This window comes from Saimiri boliviensis, chromosome 5 (genome assembly GCF_048565385.1).
Source record: "Saimiri boliviensis isolate mSaiBol1 chromosome 5, mSaiBol1.pri, whole genome shotgun sequence".
In the NCBI taxonomy this organism is placed as follows: domain Eukaryota; kingdom Metazoa; phylum Chordata; class Mammalia; order Primates; family Cebidae; genus Saimiri; species Saimiri boliviensis.
In genome coordinates this window covers 37,004,765-37,031,767 of record NC_133453.1, presented here as the reverse complement: position 1 = coordinate 37,031,767, position 27,003 = coordinate 37,004,765, and the positions used below count along the sequence as shown (strand labels likewise).

The 27,003-nt window shown below is 41.0% G+C and overlaps 1 protein-coding gene and 1 pseudogene across 1 annotated transcript in view; one reads left to right on the top strand and one right to left on the bottom strand.

Annotated features, from left to right (window-relative positions):
• CD28 (CD28 molecule) overlaps window positions 1–27,003 on the top strand; it is an 80,899-nt gene that overhangs the window by 13,085 nt on the left and 40,811 nt on the right. The gene's annotated exons all lie outside the window — the stretch shown is intronic.
• LOC141584687 (keratin, type II cytoskeletal 8 pseudogene) lies at window positions 17,985–25,316 on the bottom strand (annotated as a pseudogene).

Genomic DNA, 27,003 nt, shown 5'->3' with positions numbered 1-27,003 from the left:
TTAAGATTATGAAGGGGGTTCAGTTAATGGTAATAATGATAATGACAAGAAGGGATTAGGTAGTAAAGTGCTGTAAAGGGCAACTAAATAGGGGTAAATAAAAAGACAGCAGAAGCTGGGTTATTGGAAGGATACTGAAATCACCAAGAATTAACCCATGAATATAATTGGAGGAAGACAGTGAAATGGTCAAAAAATAGTGTCATGTAATTTGATAAGTGATGTCAGTAAGTGCCAGCAATACTCAAAGGACAGGAAACACTATATGTTGCCATGGTTGGAAAAGCATCGTGGAGGAATGGAGACTGCATCTGACTGTTGAAGGCTGGAGAATCAGGCGAGATAGATGGAGAGGTCAGGGGAAGGTGTTTCCAGTTATGAGTCACAGAGTGAGCAAAGGCCAAATGGCAGGAAGCAGCAAAATGTGTTTTTGATGTCAGTGAGCTTAGAAGGTATAATGGCTTTGGATTGTAAAACGTTTGGAATGCTAGAACAAGGTGGTTGGGATTTTTTCCCCCCACATTTTCTTTCTTTCTTCTTCTTATTTTTTGAGACTGTGTTTTGTTCTTGTTCCCAGGCTGGAGTGCAATGGCACGATCTCGGCTCGCTGAAAACTCCATGTTGGTCAGGCTAGTCTCGAACTCCTGACGTCAGGTGATCCACCCACCTTGGCCTCCCAAAGTGCTGGGACTACAGGCGTGAGCCACTGTGCCCAGCTGTTTTTCCACCTTTTCTATAGAAAAGTAATTATTGTTTGGCTGCTACCTTTTAGAATTCTCTCAATGGGCTAATTTTGTTTGTTTGTTTTGTGTCTTAGAGATAGGGTCTTGCCTTGACACCCAGGCTGAGTGCCGTGGTTCCATCATAGCTCACTGTAACCTGGGCTCAAGTGATCCTCCCACCTCAACCTCCCAAGTAGATAGGACTACAGGTGTGCACGACTGTGCTCGGCTAATTAAAAAATTTTTTTTTGTAAACTCAGGGCCTTACTATGTTGCCCAAGCTGTTCTTGAACTCCTGGCCTCAAGTGATCTTCCTGCTTCAGCCCCCGCCAAGTGCGGGAATTATAGGCATAAGCCGTCACACTCAGTGTCAATGAACTAATCTTTACGGATGTTTCTTTTGAGTGAGAATTTATTCTTGTATTAAAATTTTAGGCTGTGAGAAATTGCTTTCATTTGTAAACACAGGTCAATAGTCATGTATGTTAAAATACAAAGGGACAGATGGAAATAGATCAGAAAGTTGGACTATAAAAATTGAGTCTATATCCAAGTTCAATTAGTGGCTGTATTCTCAGAAACTTATGCCTATTAACCTTCAGATTCTTTATCTTTGAACCCAGATCTTAGAGCTCTTTATCTTAGAATGCCACCCCTTCAAATTTATGATTTTTTTTTCCGGAGAATTAAAAAAAAGTAAACTGAGCTAATTCTGTCACAACCACTTCCTTTTGACTTACCATTTAGTACCTACTGATTTGAGAAGAGATACTGAACTCTCGCAAGAATCTGTATATAGGGTTTGACCAAGGTTTTCTATATCTTTAGCTACAACAACATTGAAGAACAACATGAAGTCAGACTATCAGAAGGTTGCTAGGTGAGGTGTAATCAAAATAAGGGTAATATTTCTGGACAGGACAAATGGGTATTGACATTGGATTTTTGCATGACCTCTGTGTCCACCCCCAAAAGGGTCTTCCTGTCATTCTTCATCAGTTATTTCAATCATGGTCCAAGTGGGAAAGAGATGGCACAGTCAAAGCTCTCCTTGAGAGAAAGAGACTTCAACAAAGGGACTCCTTGTAGAGCTGCAGGCAGGATTAAGGAGACTAACAAATATGACGAAGCACCTAGGCGACTAGCAACGTTGGGAAGCTGTCACTTCTGCTCCGAGGCCTGCCCCTGCAGGAGAGTGAGCGGTGTTAGAGACCCAGAAAGAATGGTAGCCCTGGGAGACGGGCATTGAAGATGAGCTGTGGCCGTAAGTAGAGGAATGCAAACAGTCAGGGAAAGAGTAGCAGAACAAATGCTCTGGTCTCTCTCTGTCTTTTCACCCTTGAATCTCCTGCAATTGGTAGAGGCCAGCTGGAAGCCAGAGGCAAGAAAGCCTAGATGATGTGGTCCAAGGTGGTCAACTCCTGAGGTGCAGCAAAGAAGAGAAAAGCTAAAAATAGATCTGGACAGGCAAAAAGAGAACAACCAGTACCCTATTTTTCTGACTGTTAAGTCCCCCAGAAATCTGTGTACTTTCAGTTTCTCTCAGGAGCAGCCATGTATTAAAATTCTGAAAAATTAAAATTAGGAAAAAACACTTCCTGTTATTAAGCCACTGTTAGAGTTTTGGAGAGGGCCCAATAAATAGAACATATGGGGAATGAACCAAGTGAATGGCAGGTGAAAGCCAAAATACCATGTTTGTGATTGGTCAGGTTAGGCTGGAGGAATAGCTTCGTGTGAGGACCTATAAACTTACTAGCTGAGTCCAGAATTCATCAGTCTTTCCGACCCTGTCTCTGATGGCACCAAACCATGTCAGGGAGGGCCTATTCCTGGAGGGAAGTATAGAGTGTTTACTTTTTTTTTTTTTTTGAGATGGAGTCTTGCTCTGTCATTTAGGCTGGAGTGCAGAGGTGTGATCTTGGCCCACTGCAACCTGTGGCTCCCGAGTTCAAGTGAATCTCCTGCCTCAGCCTCCCAAGTAGCTGGAATTACAGGTATCTGCCATTGTGCCCAGCTGATTTTTGTATTTTTTAGTAGAGATGAGATTTTGTCTTGTTGGCCAGGCTGGTCTCGAACTTCTGATCTCGAGTGATCTGCCTGCCTCAGTCTCCCAAAGTGCTGGGATTACAGATATGATCCACCATGCCCGGCCTAGAGTGTTTGCTTTTTGTGGACAGTTGGCCCCCCAGGGGAAGATAGGGAGACAAGGGGTAGGCCTACCCAGCAGGGAAAAGCTGTAAGGGTAGAGTCTGGCAAGAGCCCCATGAAGGCAGCTTATGCTCTAGAGGAAGCCGGCTGGAACTGAGCCACACATACCTAGTTATCCTTTCAAAACTTACCAGGCTTTTCTGCTGCTCTGGAGCAAAGTGAGAGGTACATTAGAGGGGAATGCCGTTTCTCCACCACATTTTCTCATTCATTAGTTCATTCAGCTTATAGACATTCAGGAGTTAACCACACTATGAAGGCTGGGGATGCAAAGATGAAAAGGATGCAATTTCTCTCTAGATAATAATGCTAAGAACAGCTAACAGTTATTTAAGATGTGCCTTAAAATGGGATGTATTTTTCATTCATTTGTCATAAAACATTCATAGGCACCATATTAGACCTATAACTACTAACATTTTACAGATGGAGCCACTGAGGCTTGGCAAAGTTAAGGCACTTGCTCAAAGTCACAGAAATTAGTTAATGACAGAGCTAGGATTCAAATCCTGGCAATTTGGCTCCAGGGCTAGTATTCTTAACTCCTTCCCATGCCACAGGCCAGTGCTGGATACAGGCCTTTGAGCAAGTAATTACAGTGTAATGAATGAGGTAAGTGCTAATGGAGGGGCATACACCGAGCTAAGGGAGTGAAGGAAGGAGAGACTAAGGTCTTGTGTAAGACATTTGTGCAATTTCCCTTGCCCACTGCCAGAAATTAACAAAAGAGAATCTTTTTGGGTCATGCTTTATTTTACTATACAGGGATGCAGATATAGAGCTCAATTCATGTTGCCTTGCTGCCTCTCCCAAACATAACAACACTTAAAATAATTTCTTCCTGACCTCCTGGACCCCTTCCAAGAGTTTGTCCCAGCTTTTAGACAAGGCAGAAACAGGAAAAGGATGTCCTAATGTTCCCTGACCAGAGACCTAAATTGGAATTTGGAATAGTTTTGTAATTAAAATCATTGTTAAGATTTTATTGTCCTGTACTCTGTAGTGTGTGTGTGTGAACATTATGTATCAGCCATCACACATGCATTACAGACAATCACTAAAATCGACTGTGGGATTGCTTAAATCTCAAAGTTTCTATAGTTTGTAGATCTATGTTAAATGAAAATATTTTGTTTTTTCATAAAGTAGAACTAATATTTCTCCACTCAAATTTTTTTTGCTATGACTTAATCATAATTTGATAATATATTACAATTTCTGCTAATAACACAAAAACAGACTCACTTCTATGTTTCATTCTCCCTCAACAGAAATTGTTTCAATTTGACACCCCGTACTGATTCATTTCTCAGCTTATCTTTGAGATATTGAACACCCGTACCTTTGGTATTTTTATATTACTTGGTATTGGAGCGTCACTGAGTTTATTTGAACAGACTAGACACTACAAACAGGTGCTGTCTGCTGCCGCCAAGTGATGGTCTATTCATGCCAGGATATTAAGCATATCCTGCAGTTCGGTAAACACCAGGTGGGATTCTAATCCATCCAGCACAGAGCCCCTCATTTTTTCCTCCGTAGTGAAGGAAAATCTCTGGGAAGTCCCTGCTTAGGAATTCTCTATAGCTTTAGCAGTCAGTGAGTCTCATTCCAAAATGACCCAAGAAGAAGGCTGGATCAGTTACTCCCAAGCTTCCTCTTGATACAGTATTCACTCCAAGAAATAGTATTCTTGGAGTGACCTCAGAAGTCCACACAAAAGTTCCAAGTTGACATGTAGCCTCTTTTTTTTTGAGACAGTGTTTTGCTTTTGTTGCCCAGGCTGTAGTGCAGTGGTGTGATCTTGGCTCACTGCAACCTCCACCTCCTGGGTTCAAGTGATTTTCCTGCTTCAGCCTCCTGAGTAGCTGGGATTACAGGTACGTGCCACCGTGCCCAGCTAATTTTTTGCATTTTTAGTAGAGACAGGATTTCACCATGTTGGCCAGGCTGTCACTCCTGACCTCAGGTGATCCTTCCAAAGTGCTGGGATTACAGGTGTGAGCCACCGTGCCTCGCCTTCACCCCTTTCTTGTACTTTACTCCTTTGGGGTTTCAGGGTTGGAGAAACCCTCTCTCTTTTCCAAGGCTGAAACTGCCTGGGAGCTTTGAGACTCTGACTTACTACTAGCTTGTTCTCCTATTAGGGCTGTAGAGAAGACAGAGTGAGACAAGGTCATTCTCACACCATGGAATAACCTCTGGGGCTTATGGTCATCAAAGCAGAGTCTTTGGTCTACAGGAAAAAGGTAACACTCTTAGACCCAGCAGAGGCATCATCAAGGGAGTTTCCCAGGAGAAGGGACAGCCCTGCTTACTCAACTGGTCAGGGATTACCACACGCAGTAGCTCTACTCTCACAGCCTTTCCTTGCTTAGGCAAACCAGTTTGTCATAATGGTGCAGCTAGCCTGATAAATGGAGCAGGTTTGGAGGGAGGCACACTGCAATAGGTTTGCAGCAAGAGTCTATGTCTTGTCAATCATTCAAAGGAGTTATCTGAAAATTGATGACTGTAGAAAACTATCGGCTATCCCCCAACATTAATTTTCCTTTTTTCTATAGTAACAGAATACCCAACATGTAGCTGGGAGTAGCCATGGCCATACGGGTCCTAGACCCATATAGGTCCGAGGTCAGCAGAGTTACATGATCTAAGGCACCTGGATTTCAGACCCTTAAGCTGCCATACCGGTCCTGGACTGCTTAGTTCCAGATTGTTAGATGAAACAAGAAAAACCATCTAGTGTGCCTAAACTGCTATTATTTGGGTCTCTGTCAAGGAAGTCAAGCATTTATCCTAATTCTGTGACTTCGGATTTCGGTAGAATAGAGTCAATGATAACTGAGAACATTGCCTTATTACCCCAAGTTACCTGTTTTCAACAGGTAGCCTTACTTCTCTGAGATTGGTTCCTGGGACACTCTGCAGTTTCCATTTAGGGTGCAGGCTTTTGAGGACTACTATAGGATGGCTTCTCTTGTCTCATCTAAAAATCTGGACCTAAGGAGTCCTGGACTGCTATGATAGCTCAAGGATCTGGAACCCAGGTGGCTTCTATCACATAACTCTGCCAGCCTAGGACCTATATGGGTCTAGGACCCATATGGCCTGCCTCTTCCCTTTAAGGGTGCAACCCAGAAATGGCATCACTTATATTTACATGGCTATGATACTAGGCCCCAGAAAAGGGAGTGAGATCTGGATTTTTCACTTCGACTCAAAAATCTTGCCCAACACTGACACTGACTCCTTTAAATGCTGGCATATTTCTCTGGCGCACCCAATGATTGACATCTGAAAGAGCAGCAGCACTTTCTCAGACATGACTATGGTGTTTGAATGTGTTGCTAGGGCATCTATGGAGTTTTCATATTCTATCTTGGGAAAGAAATCTGATATTTCTTTGATGCTACATTCTTCTTTAGCCAGAAATACAAGGAAATCACTGTTTGCTGTGCCATTTTGGCAGAACTCTGAACTGTGGTCTGGATCTGGGAACCCACAATCCAAGAATAAGGCACCATTTACGTACAACATTGTTGAATTTGGATGGAAACTAGGTTCAGCCATACTTGTAAAGTCACTGTCTTGCAGGGTCAAAAAGAGCTTATTTTTCAAGTAAGTGTGTTTCACTGTTTACTGGTGACTACAAAAATAATTATTTCCTGTGTGGGTCAGTAGGAGTGAGGTAATCCCAAGGAAAATGTTCCATTGTGCTTACTGGGCTGGGCAGTGCAGGAGCTCCAGAGTCTCTTAAAGCAACAGTAATTGTGCTGAATGGTAAAGTCTGGTTCATATGACCCTAGGAGGGAGATTCATTTTCTCTTTGATACTTTCAGGATCTTGTGAGAGCAAATGTGAATGTATACATACATGTACACATACACATGAACATGTCTGTGGGTGTGCTTAGCAGGCTGGTTCATTTGAAAAGTTTTATAGATATTTTGAAAGGTAGTTCTTTATGAGCCAGGATAATACGCTCTGCTTCCCTCAATGTGAAAGTAGAAACTCACCTTGTGCAAGTTGTCATTGTTTACTTGTCTGTTATGAGCCACTTGAGGGCATGCTTTATTTGTCTTTGTCTTCCCAGCTCACACTAATGGGCCTATCGCTGAGTAAAATTCTCAGTAATCATTTGTTGGATGAATGAATGGCTTGCAAAGGAAGTGAATTCCAGGGAGGTGACTACCACCCCATAGTTGACCTGTACCATGACACTGACATTAGAGAGTTTGCCAGAAGGGGTGCTTAGCCAGCCAGGATTGGAACATCCTTGAGGTGCCAAACTCCACGCATGGTTCCAGAGATTCAACAGCTCTAGGCTGGGCATGGTGGCTCACACCTGTAATCCCAGAACTTTGGAGGCCAAGGCAGGTGGATCATGAGGTCAGGAGTTCAAGACCAGCCTGGCCAAGATGGTGAAACCCTGTTTCTACTAAAAATTACAAAAAAATCTAGCAAGGCACAGTGGCAGGTGCTTGTAATCCCAGCTTCTAGGGAGGCTGAGGCAGGAGAATCGCTTGAATGCGGGAGACAGAGGTTGCAGTAAACTGAGATTGTGCTACTGCACTCCAGCCTGGGTGACAGAATGAGACCCTGTCTCAAACAAACAAACAAACAAACAACAGCTCTGTGCTTCATATCATAATCTCTCCTGGAATCAGAGAAGTAGGCACAGAATTATTCACACCAGTTGTTAGATTCTGGCACAGCAAGTAGGGTGAATTGTGGCAGCTGGATCAACAGGTGACAGACAAACTAGGCCAAACGAGATATCACTTCTTGTCCATAAAACAGAGGATGCTTATGAGTATTTGATACTTCACCCCACTCACTACCTTCCATGACTGCTCTGGTGTAGGAGCCTAGAGTGTATATTGTGTATTACAGAGAATACTCCCCTATTATAAAAGGGAATACTTATTACTGATTAATCCACTTACCAAATTTTTGTTGAGTGCCTGCTATGTGCCAAGGGTTGTATTGTTGCTGGAATACAGAGGTGGACAAACCAGACATAATCCCTGCCCTTAAGAAGTTCAGCCTTTGGCCCAGTGCAGTGGCTCATGCCTGTAATCCCAGTGTTTTGGGAGGCCAAGGTGAGTGGGTCATATGAGGCCAAGAGCTCATGACCAGCCTGGCCAACATAGCAAAACCCCATCTCTACTAAAATATACAAAAATTAACTGGGCCTGCTGGCACATGCCTGTAATCCTAGATGCTCAGGAGGCTGAGGCATGAGAATTGCTTGAACCAGGGAGTCAGAGGTTGCAATGAGCTGAGATCGTGCCACTGTGCTCCAGCCTGGGTGACAGAGTGAGACTCTGTCTAAAAAAAATTTCAGCCTTCACTGGAAGACGCAGACAAATAAACAAAATACATAAAATAATTATGTTTTGTTTTGTGGCCAGGCGCAATGGCTCATGCCTGTAATCCCAGCCCTTTGGTCATGAGCAGATCACGAGGTCAGGAATTTGAGACCAGCCTGACTAACATGGTGAAACCCGGTCTCTACTAATACAAAAATTAGCCAGGCGTGGTGGGGCACACCTGTAATCCCAGTTCCTTGGGAGGCTGAGGCAGAGAATTGCTGTAACCTGAGGGGTGGAGGTTGTAGTGAGCAAAGATCACACCACTGCAATCCAGCCTGGGTTTCAGAGCAAGACTCTGTCTCAAAAAAAAAAAAAAAAAAAAAATTATGTTTTATGTGGCCAGTTATAAAAAGTAAACTAGATATTGAGGTAGGAATTAAATGGAAGTACATAGGGTGGTCAGAAATAACTTTCAGGAGGAAGGAAAAGGCCTGGGATGAGTAAAGGGAAGAAATATTTTAGAGGAAAAAAACTCATGTTAAAGACCAGGCCTAAAATCAATTGGTGTTTCAGAGGCTAAAAAACAGTGCCCATGAGTCTATAGCGGAGTGAGTGAGGGAGAGAATGTGTCCTAACTGGCAGAAGTCCTCTAAGGATTTTTGGATCTGTTGTCAAGGACGTGATACCAAATGGTGGATATGGAATGTTTGCAGAGCACTCAGGAAGCTTTACATCATTCTCCACAGCAAGCGGTCCGAGCTTGAGTGCGGTCCTCCCACTGCACGTGGAGCCTCGTCTCAGCTACCACATGTTCACCCTGCAGAGCAGCAGTGAGTAGTATGGAATGTTGGACTCTATCTAAAGTGTGGGAGTAAACCAAGTACAGGTAAAAGTGTACAGTTTATCATTCTGGTCCAGGTATCATGAGGAAAGGAGAAAACTGTGATTGGGAGTGGCCATTCCTACCCAACTAGTATTTGGAAGTGGAGGCTACAGAGAATACCGCTACCGAGGTCTACAGTGTTATTTGCCCTTTCTGCTCCTTGATCTTTCACCGCATAAACCATCTGGGAAGTGTCCTTTATGATTGTCATTAAAATGCTGCCAGATTCCCGTATTGAGACCATAGGGAATGCAGTGGTGTGCGTGTGTGTGTCATCCACATGTGGGTAGATGAGATGCTGATGGGAACCAGATATACTGATGTATTCAGGGGTTCTTAACTAGGGGTCCAGCATAAACCTGGTTAAGAAAAAATTACACTTTCATTTTCATTATCCTCTCTAACTAAACTTTAAGATTTCAATGATATATTTAAGTAACAAACCACAGTAATTTTTGCAGCAGTTGTCACTCTGTCATCAATAGAATTACAGATATTTTCATGTCACATTATAGTTGTTGCAGGTGTCTCAAAATGTTACTTATGTTTACCACTGCTTCAAAATTATGGTAGTATCACACCATAGCTAGATTTTATTTAATATGTTAAAAAAGCATATTTATTACTAGATCACGATTATTTGTTTACAAAATTTGAAAACTACATTTCAAAACTTTCAGTTTTCTTTGCAGTCCTATGTATTTTATTTTATGCATTTTAAAACATGATTGTGAGAAGGGATCTTTAGGCTTCTAGACCACCAAAGAGGTCCCTGACACAAAAAAGGTTAAGAGCTGTCAGACTTATTGGACAGTCTCGTGAATCAGATATAATGGGAATGTTGCGGATAGAATACTCACACAGCCACTTTCATGTGAGACATTTTTTGCATTCTGACTGAGTAGAAAAAGGGAAGAGGCAGTAAGTACTTAACCTCATGTTTGCACAGAAACACATACGTAATTTTGTCCAGCTTGTTGACTAATTCAGAGACCGAATTTCTGAGAAATAAAAAGAGACTAATGGTTCTAGAGAGCTTAGAGAGAGATCCAAGAGAACATGCCCACAATCTTGGGTACATATTTTACACTTCCATAAACCTTCCCTAAGTAAAGATCTGGAAAAAGAACCGACACAATTTCTCGAAACTCTGACCTCTAGGACCTGGAGAAAGTCCATTCAGCCAGCCAGAGCCCTCCCTATTCCCTTGGGTGGTAGCCTCAGAGTGTTCAGGGACAACATCTGCAAGTGGAATGCAAATCACCTCTCATTGCTTAGCATCTTATGGATGCTATTTTTAGGAAGTCTGAATTTCTCAATAGAGACACAGCATTAACAGCAAGCCCTGAGAAGTTAGCCTGATTTTCCAAATGTCTGAGGATGGCACCCAGAGTAAACACTACACCTTTAGTCCCCGCTGCTGAAATTAAAATGCTTCTATTTCTGCAGCTTGAAGGGAGGGAGGAGAGAGGGAAGAAGAAATGTTTGTTCATTTCTTCAGAGATTTTAGAAATTGAACTTGCAAGTTTATGAGGCCATTCACTCACCCCCATCCTCCACCTCCCACCCTCTACCACACAAGTGGAATGATAGTTTTTGATAATGCCCCTTTCATTCATTCACACAGGCTAGCGGAAGCTCATTCTGAAGTGATAGTTTAATGGCAAAGAGCAAGAAGCCAGAGTCCAAGAATCCATCAGCTTTTCCAAGATTACAGTCTTAGACTGGAAAGATTGTGTTTGAATCCTTTTCTGCTACTTACTAGATCCTCCCATCTATAAAATGGAATAATAACAATGACTCCTACACAGTGTTTCTATGAGATAATGTGTGTGAATTGAAAGCGCCTGAACAGTGCTTCTTAATCTGTAATTGCTAAAACTTCTGTTTTCCTAGACAAGTGTGACCGTCTCAAAGGAAGCTTGCTTCTGCTTAATAAATGCTAAAGTATTAGCTGGCATCCTAGGGCCATTTCTCATTGCCTTGTTTTTTTCTCCTGCAGATTATGCTCTATCTCTTATGTCTCAGTCTTTCTCCCTCTGCCTCCTGCTGCCACCTGCACCCACCTTTGAGACCTGCCTCCCTGAAGAGAGCAAGTGTCCTGCTCTGGGCCACATGGTAGCTTAGTGGTAAAGACTCTCTCCTTTGAGGTGGGACCTGTGGTTTCTGGGCAAGAACTGTGACAAGTGGAAAGGTCTGCCTAATAATTCTGGGTGCTTGTTGTGGCTGCATAGCTCAGCCATGTTCGTGGGGTAGTCCTCAATCAGTGATATTTTCATCTCCATCTGCCTGACTCCTTTGTCTTTCTTGGCCTGTCTTATAGGATTTAGAACTGAGTTAGCAAGTAGAAAGGAGTAATTTGTTAGCCAACCCGAACTCCAACAATGGAAAAATGCCAAGACTTAAGGAACAGGTGGGGAACAGCAGCCTGCAATCTGATCTGGATTCATGGCTTTATTCTCACGCTGACCTGGGAGTCCCAGGAGTGCTATTTCCTATGAACCTCCTCCCCTTCCTATGCTCCCATTGAACTGATATGAGGTTTCAGAAATTCTGTTCAACACAGTGAGTCAGACAGCTGATTTCAGTCCATTGGGATTGCTGTAAGAGATTCAACCTATTTGAAATCCTGGCTTTTATACGCTGTTGCCTCTTAAATCTGTACTGGCAACCCAGACCTGTGTGCTGACCCATGTCATGATGGTTCCTCATTGCTTTCAGTACGAACAGCAAACTCCTTAGCAAGGCATAAAAGGTCCTTTGTCACTGGCCTCAACTATCTGTCATCTCCTGGGCCCATCCTCAGTGTCTTTTCTGTTTCACTCACACTGACCTCCTTGTGGTTCCCTTAGCAAGCCATGCACTTTTAAGCTTTTCCAAGTAGTGTATATGTTGCTTGGAAGGGAAGGTCCTCTCTTCGCCATGCTGTTCTGGCCAGTTTTGCTTATCCTCCAAATCCTAGCATCTCTGCCCTTAGAAGCCTCTTCAGGCAAGTTAGGGCCTTCTTCCTCAGTGTTTCTTCCAGACTGGAGCGCCCTGGAGACCAGGCACCACGGTGTAGAGTAACACGGGCTGTGTTATAGTCTCTGAACACAGGTTTGTTGGGTGAGCCAATGCAGTGTCAAGCTCATTCTAGGCCTTTCTACTGTCATTTGTTCGGCTTAGAGGCCAGCTACACAATTCCAATTTTTCTAGAAAAGTCATGTAACAATTTGATATAACAAAGCTGGGTGAATTTCACACAATGAACAATAGTGTGAGAGATCAGCCTAGATTAGATTCCTGAAAGGGATGAGATTTCCTTGTGTTTCCACTATTGACTTTGGCCCCTCAATGAAGAGAATGATGAGCCAAGTACCAATCATTCCAAATCTGAGCCATCTGTAATATAATGGAAGCTAAATTCTTTTTTTTTTTTTTTTTTTTTTTGAGATGGAGTCTTGCTCTTGGCACACAGGCTGGAGTGCAATGGCATGATCTTGACTCACTGCAAACTCTGCCTCCTGGGTTCAAACAATTCTCCTGCCTCAGCCTCCCGAGTAGCTGGGGATTACAGGCGCCTGCCACCATCCAGCTATGGAAGCTAAATTCTGTAAGAACAAGTTTAGCCTGAAATTTTCCTCGAGACAATGCACACATGACATCATGTGCACTGTGGTGTTAATAGGTATTTCTGGATGGATTCTCAGACAAATATTAGATTTGTTTGGACCTTGCCTTGGGCTGTAGCCCCTTTACTTTTGCTCTTTACCTTACGATTGGGTATCTTGAAACATCTCAGATTCAGGTATTTTTTTCTCATCAAGTCCCTTTATTTTTCCTCTGATATTTCTAGAAGAAAGCACACAGTCTTCAGTTTTATCGTCTGTGCCCATGAGAGGTTAATAAAGGTTTTGTGTGTGTGCGTATATTAAGAAGTGGAAGTATAGTCACTTAGGAAGAAAGAAAATTACTGCTTTTTCTAAAACTTAAAGGAAAAATTAAAGCTTAGAAACTTGGGATGCTTTTAGCTTTGTGCTATATCTAGCATCTAGCAAATGCTTGATAAATTTTGGCCATTATTATTATTATAATTATTAATGTTATTAATAGCAATGACAGGATTTGGTACTTGAAAGCAGGTTGTATTTATACCAGTGCCAAAAAGCAAGTGTGGGGAATATACTGTGCAGGCCCTAAGCTCCCCATAGGAAGTAGAGGTTGCATATATTAGCTGGAACTCGCCCAAGATTCTTTTGGGACAAACAGGATAATGTGTTCAGAACAGAGGTCAACAGCTGTTACTCCTCTGTGACATTCCGGAGATGTGGACAGATGTATTCAGATTGACCTTCCTTACTCAGTGAGTGTGGGAACTGGTGGGAAGGGGTAGGGGGAAGGAAGATACAGCAATGGGGAGGATGAGAAGGTTCCCATGGGGGCCTGGTAACATGAGAGACCACTGAGAGCAATGTTGAAGTTAAAAGTTCTATTTCCTGGAGGTGCTGCATTAAATAACATGTTAGGGGATGAAAGCCCTTAAAATTGTTCCAAAAGGAGGAAAACCAAGCATGAACGTTTCCCAAGCCTAGGACAAGATTGCAGTTCCTGCAGGGGTCAGAGGTGGCTTCCTTACCATTCCACTGATTGCACAGTAGGGAATCAGAGAGGGTCAAATCAGGTTCAATACAAGATGTGGAGGGAAACACATTTCTTACCTTGCCCTCTCAACCCCAGTCATATTTAATTAACATTCCCGTTTCCAGAAAATATCCAAGTTTCCCAGTGGTTTCACAAAATTAAAAAAAATCAGCCGAACACAGAGTTCTTGATACCTTTGTGATTGTCAGCAATAAGACAGGTAGCTGGTCTTCAGTGAGCCCAGAAAGAGCATGGCTCAGTGAGCTTCAGAATTACAGGATTTTTGAGAAAAGTTGACTTCCTCCTTGGACCTAAGACTTATAAGTTTACCCTGTCATAATAGTTTAGACGGAGTATTATTGGCAATAGTTTTCTCCCACCTTTAATGATGACAATTGATGTTTTTAAATATCTGCCACCTGCCTCTGCTTTTTTTCAGAGGATCAAGTGAATGGACCTTTTGTCATGGAGCGGTCCTAAAGCTCAGCTCAGCACTCCCTGGGTTCGTGGTGTATTGCTCTTGCTGACAGTACACAAATTCATGGTCTGGTGAGGATTAATTTCTCCAGGATGATGTCACAACTTCACAAGTTTTGCATCTTTTCTTATCTGGGTCTACATGAATATGAAGTCGGTAGGGAAGTAATAAGAACTGCATCAGGCTAGGTGTGGTGGCTCATGCCTATTATCCTAGCACCTTGGGAGGCTGAGGAGGGTGGATCACCTGAGGTCAGGAGTTCAAAACCAGCCTGATCAATATGATGAAACCCTGTCTCTACTAAAAATTAGTTAGACATGGTGGCATGAGCCTGTAATCCCTGCTACTTGGAAGAAGAACTACTTTAACCCAAGAGGCAGAGGATGCAGTCAGCCAAGATCGTGCTATTGTACTCTGGCCTGAGCAACAAGAGCGAAACTCCACCTCAAAACAAACAAACAAACAAACAAACAAACAAACAAACAAACAAACAAAACTGCATCAATCATATCCCGGACTAAAGGAAGACTTTGCAAGTCATACATAGACTTCTAACTGAATCTTTATAAAGTTGGTGGCTGAAGGTCAGATTGCCTATACAGAAGGTACACTTCTCTTTAGAAACCTTGCTCCTAACCTCTTCACTATCTGTCAATCACACGATCAAGCTGCTAGTTCATCAGGACTGTGTCTACCTTTCCCATGATTCTCAAATCTAGAGTTCCATTTTTTGAGTCAGATGAAGTTGAGTTCAAATCTCTGCTTTTCTGCTTGCTATATCACTGTGAGCAAATTACTTAAGTTTTATAAGATTAGATTAGCTTATTTATAAAATGGAGATAATAGTAGTACCATCTCTCTAGGTTGTTATGAGAATTAAATGAGTTAATGCATGCATAATCTTAGCACAGTACCTGGCTGCAGGATGCCTCTAATAAATGTTAGCTACAGCTTTTATAACTTAGAGTAATAGGCCTGTCTCTTTAAGTGATCAAAAGGTTTTTAGGTAATTGTTTTAAGCTACTTTTAACCATATTTTTAATGTAACAACTTTTTTTCATGTAATCCTTGATAAACCCTCATGGATTGTTCCTGCAAATACATCTTTTTGTAATACTTGTTTATTCAGTGGGATTAGTCAATCAATATGATCATTATTTCTTATTTTTATTTCTCTTAGGCTTAGCAAAAATTTTTTTCAGGCTTTGGTCCTGCTGGTTTGTGATAATATGCATGACTTTCTTAACTTCATCTTTGTCTATTTTTTTGACAAAGTTTCTCATAGCAACAGCTGGAATAATACCACACAGCTCAAACAGAAAATCCCAGGCTTCATTATTTCCCTACAATCACCATGTGAGAATTTGAACCTCTTTGTAAGGCAGAGCTTTGGGGAAGATTAGAAACGGAAACGAAAGGCAAGTTTCTAGCTGGAATTTAGATCAAAGAAGATATTATCCTGGTAGGCTTGCTCTGTACGAGAGAGAGCCACAGGGCTTCTCATTGACCAACTTGACCACAATAATTCTTAAAGACTCTTCAGTGAAACATTGCAGTTTATACTGGTATATGATACTAGAGGATTGTACATCAAGGAGGAATACTACTTTAATTTAAAAATCAGTGTTCTGGTGGCATTCATGCTGTAGAGGAAAATCAATCCACATAAATATATTGGACATATATTCAACAACCCATTGTGGTTGTTCCAACAAACATTTATTCAGCCCCTACAATAAGTATGAAATGGAGATTCATCAAACCTTCTTTCTGTCTTAAAGGCAGGGGAGATTTACATATTGTGTGAGACATGGACAACATATTAAGTGAGGTATTGTCTTCCCTATTTTATACATGAGGAATTGAGGCTGTGGCTTTCTGAGATTATTACAGAACTAGAAAGTGGTCCAACTAGATTTGATTACTAAATCTGTGGGACTTCAAGTCCTGTGTGTTAGCTACTATAACTCCCAAGTCAGTTACCTTTCTTGTTCTGCATACTAAATGGTAAACCGAGCCTGGGAATGCGTTCTGTGCAGGAAGCTCCTCATCTCTCAAGGTACAGGTGGGAACCACAGGGGGTCCAGGAGAAAGAGGAAGGACATGCTAAGTGGCTAGGCATGACTCTGGCCTTGGCTGTAAGAGAAATGAGTTGTGAAGGTATTAGGTTTTTGAGTCTTCTATATCATTGAGCATGGCTCAGGGTAGGGAACAGACAGGAATATAGAGCAGATGTCCTAGCCTAGAGGTGCTATTTTCAGAAAGAATATTCCTAGTATCATATCCTTGGGAAGCCAGTGGTGGGAAGGTTGCCATGGCCAGAGTACCAGAGAGAGAAAGCAATGGTGGAGCATTTCATTCCTTCAGTAAATGTCTTATTGAGCACTTACTATGAGTTAGACACAAGGGATACAGCTGGAAATGAGAGAGACATGGATTCACCCTCATAATGTTTATAGTGTAATGGAGGACATAGACATTAAACACAATGACACAAACACATCTGTAGTTACTTTTTCTTCTTGGCATTCCCACCACACTGTATAAAGAGTGCAATGGGGATTATAGCAGGGAGACCTGGTTTAGATGGGTCAGAGGTGGGGAGTGTGTGTATGTAGGTGATGGTGGCTGGAGTCAGCATCTTTGAAGAGGTTCTGTTTACTCTGAACCTAGAAGAATGAGGGCAATTTATTCAGATTGGAGAGAAAATTCCTGACCAGAGGCCAGTGAGAGGTGAAGGCCCTGAGATTCATTCCTCACTCAACTCCCTCACAGGATTTTACTTTCAGCCTTAGTTCTTGTTATGTTTCAAACAGCCTGTAGAACTTGGTCACCTGTACTATATTTTTCTCTAACAAGCAATGTGGTTGAGACTTCAGTCTGCTTGTTGATTGATTCAGGTTGTTTGTTTCATCATGATGCATATGTCCTTGAATATCAAGGGCTTGTGTGGATTTAACAAATCTGGAATTTCTCCAGAAAAATACAGGAGCACTTTTATGAAATGCAGTTTAATCATGACTTCTCAGTGCCATTTGGGCCACTCCACCTTTCCTGTTACTCCACTTAAGCTCTGAAGCAATACCATGTTAGATGTCTCACAACTGAAAGGTAATGAATACACATAGGTTTTTGTTCTGATAGCTCTTAAAATAAATTTTTAAAAAAATATATCTTTAGGAGGAACAAGTAGAGATTTCTTACGTGCTTATATGACTTAGTGGTGAAGTATGGGCTTTTAGTGTACCTACCACCCAAATAATGAGCATTGTACCCCATAGGTAATTTTTCAACCCTCACCCCCCCTCCCATCCTCCCACCTTTTGGAGTCTCTGATGTCTATTATTTTATTCTGTATGTTCATGTGTACCCATTGTTTATCTCCCTCTTGTAAGAGAGAACATGTGGTGTTTGACTTTGTTTCTGAGTTATTTCACTAAGTATAATAACCTCCAGTTTCATCCATGTTGCTATGAATAATTCATTCTTTTTTTTTTCTTTTCCAGAGCTAGCTGAGGTTTTATTTTTGCCAAAAAAAAAAAAAAAAAAAAAAAAAAGCAATTGAATTGTTTTGTAGCTGGAGGCATGGGCACAAGGGGTCCCCACGCAGTAAACTCTCCTCTGGTGGGCTGAAGGCTAGGGCTGAGCCTAGGTGGGTCTCTTGTTCCCTGTGCTCCCCTGCACAGCGGCCTCCCTCCTGGGCTCTGGAGCAGCCACAGGAGAGGCAGGCTGGGAGGGGCTGCCACAGCTGTTCACTTGGGCAGGATGTCAGAGGATTTGGATGCCAGCTTTTTATTACGGGTCTCAATCTTCTTCACATCCACCGCCCTGGTGGAGCTCCTGTGGCTAAAGGAGCTGGAGCCTGCACCAGAGCCATAGCTGGAGCCCAGGCCATAGCTGAGAATGGGGTCTGTGAGGCCCCCTTAGGCCGAGCCCAGACCACCTGCATAGCTGCTGATGGTCTTCATATGGGTACTTACATTCTGCATCCCAGACCCTAGCCAGCTCTCCTGTCCCTCCAACGGTTTCCTGTAGGTGGCAATCTCGATGTCCAGGGCCAGCTTGGTGTTCATTAACTCTTGGTACTCATGCAGCTGCTGCGCCATGTCCAGCTTGGCCTGCTGCAGGGCAGCCTCCAGCTCGGACATGGTTTTGGCATTCTTAATGGCCAGCTCCCCATGCTTCTGGGCATCTACGATGGTGGCCTCCAGGGATGCCTTCCCGCAGGTCATCCCCGTGCTTCCCAGCCAGAGTCTCCAGGTCCTCATACTTATCTGGTACATGCTCTCAGTCTGAGCCCAGCTGTGGTTGGCTATCTCCTCATACTGTGCCTTGACTCAGTGATGATGCTCTCCACGTCCAGGGAGCGGCTGTTGTCCATGGACAGCACCACAGAAGTGTCTGAGATCTGGGACCAGTTGAATATACATTCTTTTCAATGCCCCATCACACTTATTCTAAAATTAGCCGTATAACTAGAAGTTAAACACTCCTCAGAAAATGTAAAAGAATGGAAATCATAACAGTCTCGCAGACCACAGTGCACTCAAATTACAACTCAGGATTAAGAAACTCACTCAAAACCGCACGACTGCATGGAAACTGAGCAACCTGTTCCTGAATAACTACAAGGTAAATAACAAAATTAAGTCAGAAATAAATAAGTTCTTTGAAATCAATGAGAACAGACAGAAAACCTACCAGAATCTCTGGGACACAGTTAAAGCGGTGTTAAGAGGGAACTTTATAACACTAAATACCCATGTTAGAAAGCAGGAAAGATCTGAAGTCAATACCCTAACATAAATTAAAAGAACTAGAGAAACAAGAGCAAACAAATTAAAAGCTAGCAGAAGGCAAGAAATAATTAAGATCAGAGCAGAACTGAAGGAGATAGAGTCACAAAACCGCTTCAAAAAATCAGTGAATCCAGGAGCTGGTTTTGTGAAAAGATTAAAATAGATAGACCACTAGCCATACTAATAAAGAAGAAAATAAAGAAGAATCAAATAGACACAATAAAAAATGATGAAGGGGATATCACCACTGATCCCACAGAAATTCAAACTACTATCAGAGAATACTATAAGCATCTCTTTGCAAATCAACTAGGAAATCTAGAAGAAATGGATAAACTCCTGGACACCTACAGCCTCCCAAGACTAAACCAGGAAGAAGCCAAATCATTGAATAGATCAATAACAAGTTCTGACATTGAGGCAATTAATAGCCTACCAACCAAAACAAAAACAAACAAACAAAAACCCCGAATAAGACAGATTCACAGCTGAATTCTACCAGAGGTACAAAGAGGAGCTGGTACCATTACTTTGGAAACTATTTCAAACAATAGAAAAAAAGAGACTCCTCCCTAACTCATTTTATGAGGTCAGCATCATCCTGATACCAAAATCTGGCAGAGACACGAAAAAAAGAAAATTTCAGGCCAATATCCCTGATGAACATTGATGCGAAAATCCTCAATAAAATACTGGCAAACTGAATCCAGCAGCACATCATAAGTGAATCCAGCACCACGATCAAGTTGGCTTCATCCCTGGGATGCAAGGCTGGCTTAACCTACACAAGTCAATAAATGTAATCCATCACATAAACAGAACCAGTGAAAAAAACCACATGATTATCTCAATAGATTCAGAAAAGGAATTCAATAAAATTCAACATCCCTTCATGCTAAAAACTCTCAATAAACTAGGCATTGATGGAACATATCTCAAAATAATAAGAGCTATTTATGACAAACCCATAGCCAATATCATACTGAATGGGCAAAAGCTGGAAGCATTCCCTTTGAAAACTGGCAAAAGACAAGGATGCCCTCTCTTACCACTCCTATTTAACATAGTACTGGAAATTTTGGCTAGGGCAATCAGGCAAGAGAAAGAAGGAAAGGTTTTTTCAAATAGGACGAAATGAAGTCAAACTGTCTCTGTTTGCAGAAGACATCATTGTATATTTAGGAAATCCCATTGTCTCAGGCGCAAAACCCCTTAAGCTGATAAACAATTTCAGCAAAATCTCAGGATACAAAATCAATGTGCAAAAATCACAAGCTTTTCTATGCACCAATAATAGACAAGCAGAGAGCCAAATCATAAGTGAACTCCCATGTACAACTGCTACAAAGAGAATAAAATACTTAGGAATACAACTTACAAGGGACATGGAGGACCTCTTCAAGGAGAACCACAAACAACTGCTCAAGAAAATAAGAGAGGACACAAACAAATGGAAAAACATTCCATGCTCATGGATAGGAAGAATCAATATCATCAAAGTGGCCATACTGCCCAAAGTAATTTATAGATTCAATGCTATTACCATCAAGCTACCATTGACTTTCTTTGCAGAATTAGAAAAAAAACTACTGTAAATTTTATATGGAGCCAAAAAAAGAACCTATATAGCCAAGACAATCCTAAGCAAAAAGAACAAAGCTGGAGGTATCACACTACCTGACTTCAAACATTACTACAAGGCTAAAGTAACAAAAACAGCATGGTACTGGTACCATGACAGAGTTATAGACCAATGGAACAGAAAAGAGACCTCAGAAATAACACTACACATCTACAACCATCTGGTCTTTGACAATCCTGACAAAGACAAGCAAAGGGGAAAGAATTCCCTATTTAATAAATGGTGCTGGGAAATCTGGCTAGCCATATGCAGAAAACTGAAACTGGACCCCTTTCTTATACCTTATACAAATATTAACTCAAGATGGATTAAAAATTTCAATATACAACATAAAACCATAAAAACCCTAGAAGAAAACTTAGGCAATACCATTCAAGACATAGGCATGGACAAAGACTTCATGATTAATACACCAAAAAGAATTGCAACAAAAGCCAAAATTGACAAATGGGACCTAATTAACTAAAGAACTCTGCACAGCAACAAAAACAAAACAACTGTCATCAGAGTGAACAGGCAACCTACAGAATGGGAGAAAGTTTTTGCAATCTATCCATCTGACAAAGGTCTAATATCCAGAATCTACAATGAACTTCAACAAATTTACAAGAAAAAAACCAAACAACCTCATTGAAAAGTGGGCTAAGGATATGAACAGACAACTCTCAAAAGAAACATTTATGTGGCCAACAAACATATGAAAAAAAGCTCATCATCACTGGTCATTAGAGAAATGCAAATCAAAACCACAATGAGATGCCATCTCATGCTAGTCAGAATGGTGGTTATTAAAAGGTCATGAAACAACAGATGCTGGTGAGGCTGTGGAGAAATAGGAACACTTTTACACTGTTGGTGGGAGTGTAAATTAGTTCAACCATTGTGGAAGACAGTGTGGCTATTCCTCAAGGATCTAGAACCAGAAATACCATTTGACCCAGCAATCCCATTACCAGGTATATGCCCAAAGGATTATACATCATTCTACTATAAAGACATGCACATGTATATTTATTGCAGCACTGTTTACAATAGCAAAGACTTGGAACCAACCCAAATGCCCATGAATAATAGACTGGACTTAAAAAAAAAAACAACAAAAAACGTGGCACATGGAATACTATGCAGCTATAAAAAAGAATGAGTATATGTCCTTTTCAGGGACATGGATGAAGCTGGAAGCCATCATTCTCAGAAAATCAACTCAGGAACAGAAAACCAAACACCTCATGTTCTCACTCATAAGTGGGAGATGTTCCCCTCACTAGGTTCACATGGAAACAGTGAGGGGAACATCACACACTGGGGCTTGTTGGGAGGTGGGGGCAAGGAAAGGGAGAGCATTAGGACAAATGCCTAATATATGTGCGGCTTAAAATCTAGATGATGGGTTGATAGGTGCAGCAAACCACCATGGTACATGTATACTTATGGAACAAACCTGCATGTTCTGCACATGTATCCCAGAACTTAAAGTAAATTAAAAAAACAAAAAGAAAGAAAAAGGACTGTTCTTGTCCTTTGGCCACTTTTAACTGGGTTGTTGTTTTTTTCTTGTTTCAGTTCCTTGTAGATTCTGGTTATTAGCCTTTTGTGAGATGCATGGCTTGCAAATATTTTCCCCATTCTGTAGGTTGTCTGTTTACTTTGTTGATGGTTTTTTTTTTCTTTTTTCTGTGCAGAAGATTTTTAGTTTATTTAAGTCCCATTTGTCTATTTTGTTTTTGTTGCCTTTGCTTCTGAGGACTTGTTCATAAATTGTTTGCTTTGGCTGATGTAAAGAGATTTTTTTCTTTGGTTTTCTTCCAGGATAAATATATATATATATATATATATATATATGTGTGTGTGTGTGTGTGTGTGTGTGTGTGTGTTTTGTTGCATTTAAGTTCTGGGGTACATATAAAGAACATGCAGAATTGTTGCATATGTACATACATGGCAATGTGGTTTGCTGCCTCCATCCCCATCACCTGTATCTGGCATTTCTCCCCACTTTATCCCTCCCCAACTCCCTAACTCCCACTGTTCCTCCCCTAGTCCCCACCTCAACAGACCTCAGTGTGTGATGCTTCCCTCCCTGTGTCCATGTGTTATTGTTTGACACCCACCTATGAGTGAGAATATGCAGTGTTTGATTTTCTGTTCTTGTGTCAGTTTGCCGAGAACCATGGTTTCCAGGTTCATCCATGTCCCTAAAAAGGACATGAACTCATCGTTTTTTATGGCTGCATAGTATTCCATGGTGTATATGTGCCACATTTTCCCTGTTTAGTCTATCATTGATGGACATTTGGGTTGATTCCAAGTTTTTGCTACTGTAAACGGTGCTGCAATGAACATTCGTGTGCATGTGTCCTTATAATAGAATGATTTATAATCCTTTGGATATATACCCAGTAATGGGATTGCTGGGGCAAATGGAATTTCTATTTCTAGGTCCTTGAGGAATTGCCACACTGACTTCCACAATGGTTGAACTAATTTACACTCCCACCAACAGTTTAAAATTGTTCCTATTTCTCCACATCCTCTCCAGCATCTGTTGTCTCCAGATTTTTTTAATGAATGCCATTCTAACTGGCATGAGATGGTATCTCAATGTAGTTGTGATTTGCATTTCTCTAATTACCAGTGATGACGAGCATTTTTTCATATGTTTGTTGGCTTCACACCTGTCTTCTTCTGAAGAGTGTTTGTTCATATCCTTTGCCCATTTTTCAGTGTTTTTGTTTTTTTTTTTCTTGTAAATCTGTTTTAGTTCTTTGTAGATTTTGGATATAAGTCCTTTGTCAGATGGGTAGATTGCAATTTTTTTTTTCCCATTCTGTTGGTTGCTGCTTCACTCTAATGATTGTTTCTTTTGCTGTGCAGAAGCTCTGTAGTTTAATTAGATCCCACTTGTCTATTTTGGCTTTTGTTGCCAAATCTTTTGGTGTTTTAGTCATGAAGTCCTTGCCTATGCCTATGTCCTGAATGGTTTTGCTTAGGTTTTCTTCTAAGGTTTTTATGGTGTTAAGTCTTATGTTTAAGTATTTAATCCATCTGGAGTTAATTTTAGTGTAAGGTGTCAGGAAGGGGTCCAGTTTCTGCTTTCTGCACATGGCTAGCCAGTTTTACCAACACCATTTATTAAATAGGGAATCCTTTCCCCATTGCTTGTTTTTGTCAGGTTTGTCAAAGATCAGATGGTTGTCAATATGTGGCATTGCCTCAGAGGCCTTTGTTCCATTCCATTGGTCTATATTTCTGTTTTGGTACCAGTACCATGCTGTTTTGACTACTGTAGCCTTGTAGTATAGTTTCAAGTCAGGTAGCATGATGCCTCTGGCTTTGTTCTTTTTGCTTAGCATTGACTTGGCTATGTGGGGTCTCTTTTGGTTCCATATGAAGTTTAAGGTGGTTTTTTCCAATTATGTGAAGAAGGTCATGGTAGCTTGATGGGGATAGCATTGAATCTATAAATTTCTTTGGGCAGTGTGGTCATTTTCATGATATTGATTCTTCCTAACCATGAGCATGGAATGTTTCTCCATCTGTTTGTGTCCTCTCTTATTTCGTTGAGCAGTGGTTTGTAGTTCTCCTTGAAGAGGTCCTTTACATCCTTTGTTAGTTGTATTCCTAGGTATTTTATTCTCTTTGTAGCATTGTGAATGGCAGTTCGTTCGTGATTTGGCTCTCTTTAAGTCTGTTCTTGGTGTATAGGAATGCTTGTGATTTTTGTACATTTGATTTTGTATCCTGAGACTTTGCTAAAGTTGTTTATCAGTTTCAGGAGATTTTGGGCTGAGACAATAGGGTCTTCTAAATATACAATCATGTCATCTGCAAATAGAGACAATTTGACTTCCTCCTTTCCTAATTGAATACCTTTTATTTCTTTTTCTTGCCTGATTGCTCTGGCTAGAACTTCCAATACTATATTGAATAGGAGTGGTGAGAGAGGACATCCTTGTCTAGTGCCAGATTTCAAACGAATGCTTCCAGTTTTTGCCCATTCAGTATGATATTGGTTGTGGGTTTTTCATAAATAGCCTTTATTATTTTGAGATATGTTCCATTGACACCTAGTTTATTGAGAGTTTTTAGCATGAAGGGCCATTGAATTTTGTCAAACACCTTCTCTGCATCTATTGAGATAATCATGTGGTTTTTGTCTTTGGTTCTGTTTATGTGGTGAATTACATTTATAGACTTACGTATGTTGAAGCAGCCTTGCATCTCTGGGATGAAGCCTACTTGATAGTGATGGGTAAGCTTTTTGATGTGCTGTTAAAATTGGTTTTCCAGTATTTTATTGAAGATTTTTGTATCTATGTTCATCATGGATATTGGCCTGAAGTTTTCTTTTCTTGTTGAGTCTCTGCCGGGTTTTGGTATCAGGATGATGTTGGTCTCACAAAACGATTTGAGGAGGATTCCCTCTTTTTGGATTGTTTGAAATAGTTTCAGAAGAAGTGGTGCCAGCTCCTCTTTGTATGTCTGGTAGAATTCAGCTGTGAACCCATCTGGACATGGGCTTTTTTTGGTTGGTAAGCTATTAATTCTGCCTCAACTTCAGCCCTTGTTATTGGTCTATTCAGGGTTTTGACTTCTTCCTGGTTTAGGCTTGGCAGGGTATAAGAGTCCAGGAATTTATCCATTTCTTCCAGGTTTACTGGTTTATGTGCATAGAGTTGTTTGTAGTAATCTCTGATGGTAGTTTGTATTTCTGTGGAGTCTGTGGTGATATCCCCTTTATCATTTTTTATTGCATCTATTTTATTCTTCTCTCTTTTCTTTTTTATTAATCTGTCTAGTGGTCAGTGTATTTTGTTAATATTTTCAAAACCAGCTCCTGGATTTATTGATTTTTTTGAAGGATTTTTTTGTGTCTGTATCTCTTTCGGTTCTGCTCTGATCTTAGTTATTCTTGTCTTCTGCTAGCTTTTGAGTTTTTTGATCTTGCTTCTCTAGCTCTTTCAATTTTGATGATAGGGTGTCAATTTCAGATCTTTCCTTGCTTCTCATGTGGGCATTTATTGCTATAAATTTTCCTCTAGACACTGCTTTAAATGTGTCCCAGAGATTCTGATATGTTGTGTCTTTCTTCTCATTGGTTTCCAAGAATATCTTTATTTCTGCCTTCATTTCATTGTTTATCTGGTCAACATTCAAGAGCCAGTTGTTCAGTTTCCATGAAGTTGTGTGGTTCTGAGTTAGTTTCTGAATTCTGAGTTCTAATTTGATTGCACTGTGGACTGAGAGACTATTTGTAATGATTTCTGTTCTTTCACATTTGCTGAGGAGTGATTTACTTCCAATTATGTTGTCAATTTTAGAGTAAGTGTGATGCGGTGCTGAGAAGAATATATTCTGTGGATTTGGGGTGGAGAGTTCTTTAAATGTCTATTATGTTTGCTTGGTACAGGCCTGAGTTCAAGTCCTGGATATCCTTGTCAATTTTCTGTCTTGTTGATCTGTTTAATACTGACAGTCGAGTGTTAAAGTCTCCCACTATTATTGTGTGGGAGTTTAAGTCTCTTTGTAGGTCACTAAGAACTTGCTTTATGTATCTGGGTGCTCCCGTATTGGGTGTGTATATATTTAGGATTGTTAGTTCTTGTTGCATTGATCCTTTTACCATTATGAAATGCCCTTCTTTGTCTCTTTTGACCTTTGTTGGTTTAAAGTCTATTTTATGAGACTAGGATTGCAACTCCTGCTTTTCTTTTGCTCTCCATTTGCTTGGTAGATCTTCCTCCATCCCTTTATTTTGAGCTTATGTGTATCCTTGCATGTGAGATGAGTTTCCTGGATACAGTACATTGATGAGTTTTGACTTTTTATCCAATTTGCCAGTGTGTGTGTTTTGATGGGGGCATTTAACCCATTAACATTTAGGGTTAATATTGTTATGTGTGAATTTGATCCTGCCATTTTGATGCTAGCTGGTTGTTTTGCCCATTAGTTGATGTAATTTCTTCATTGTGTCTGTGCTCTTTACCATTTGGTACGTTCTTGGAGTGGCTGGCACTGGTTGCTCCTTTCTATGTTTAGTGTTTCTTTCAGGAGCTCTTGTAAAGCAGGCCTAGTGGTGATGAAATCTCTGAGCAATTGCTTGTTCATAAAGGATTTTATTTCTCCTTTGCTTATGAAGCTTAGTTTGGCTGAATATGAAATTCTAGGTTGAAAGTTCTTTTCTTTAAGGATGTTGATTATTGGCCCCCACTCTCTTCTGGATTGTAGGGTTTCTGCTGAGAGATCTGCTGTGAGTTTGATGAGCTTTCCTTTGTGGGTAACCTGACCTTTCTCTCTAACTTCCTTTAGCATTTATTCCTTCATTTCAAC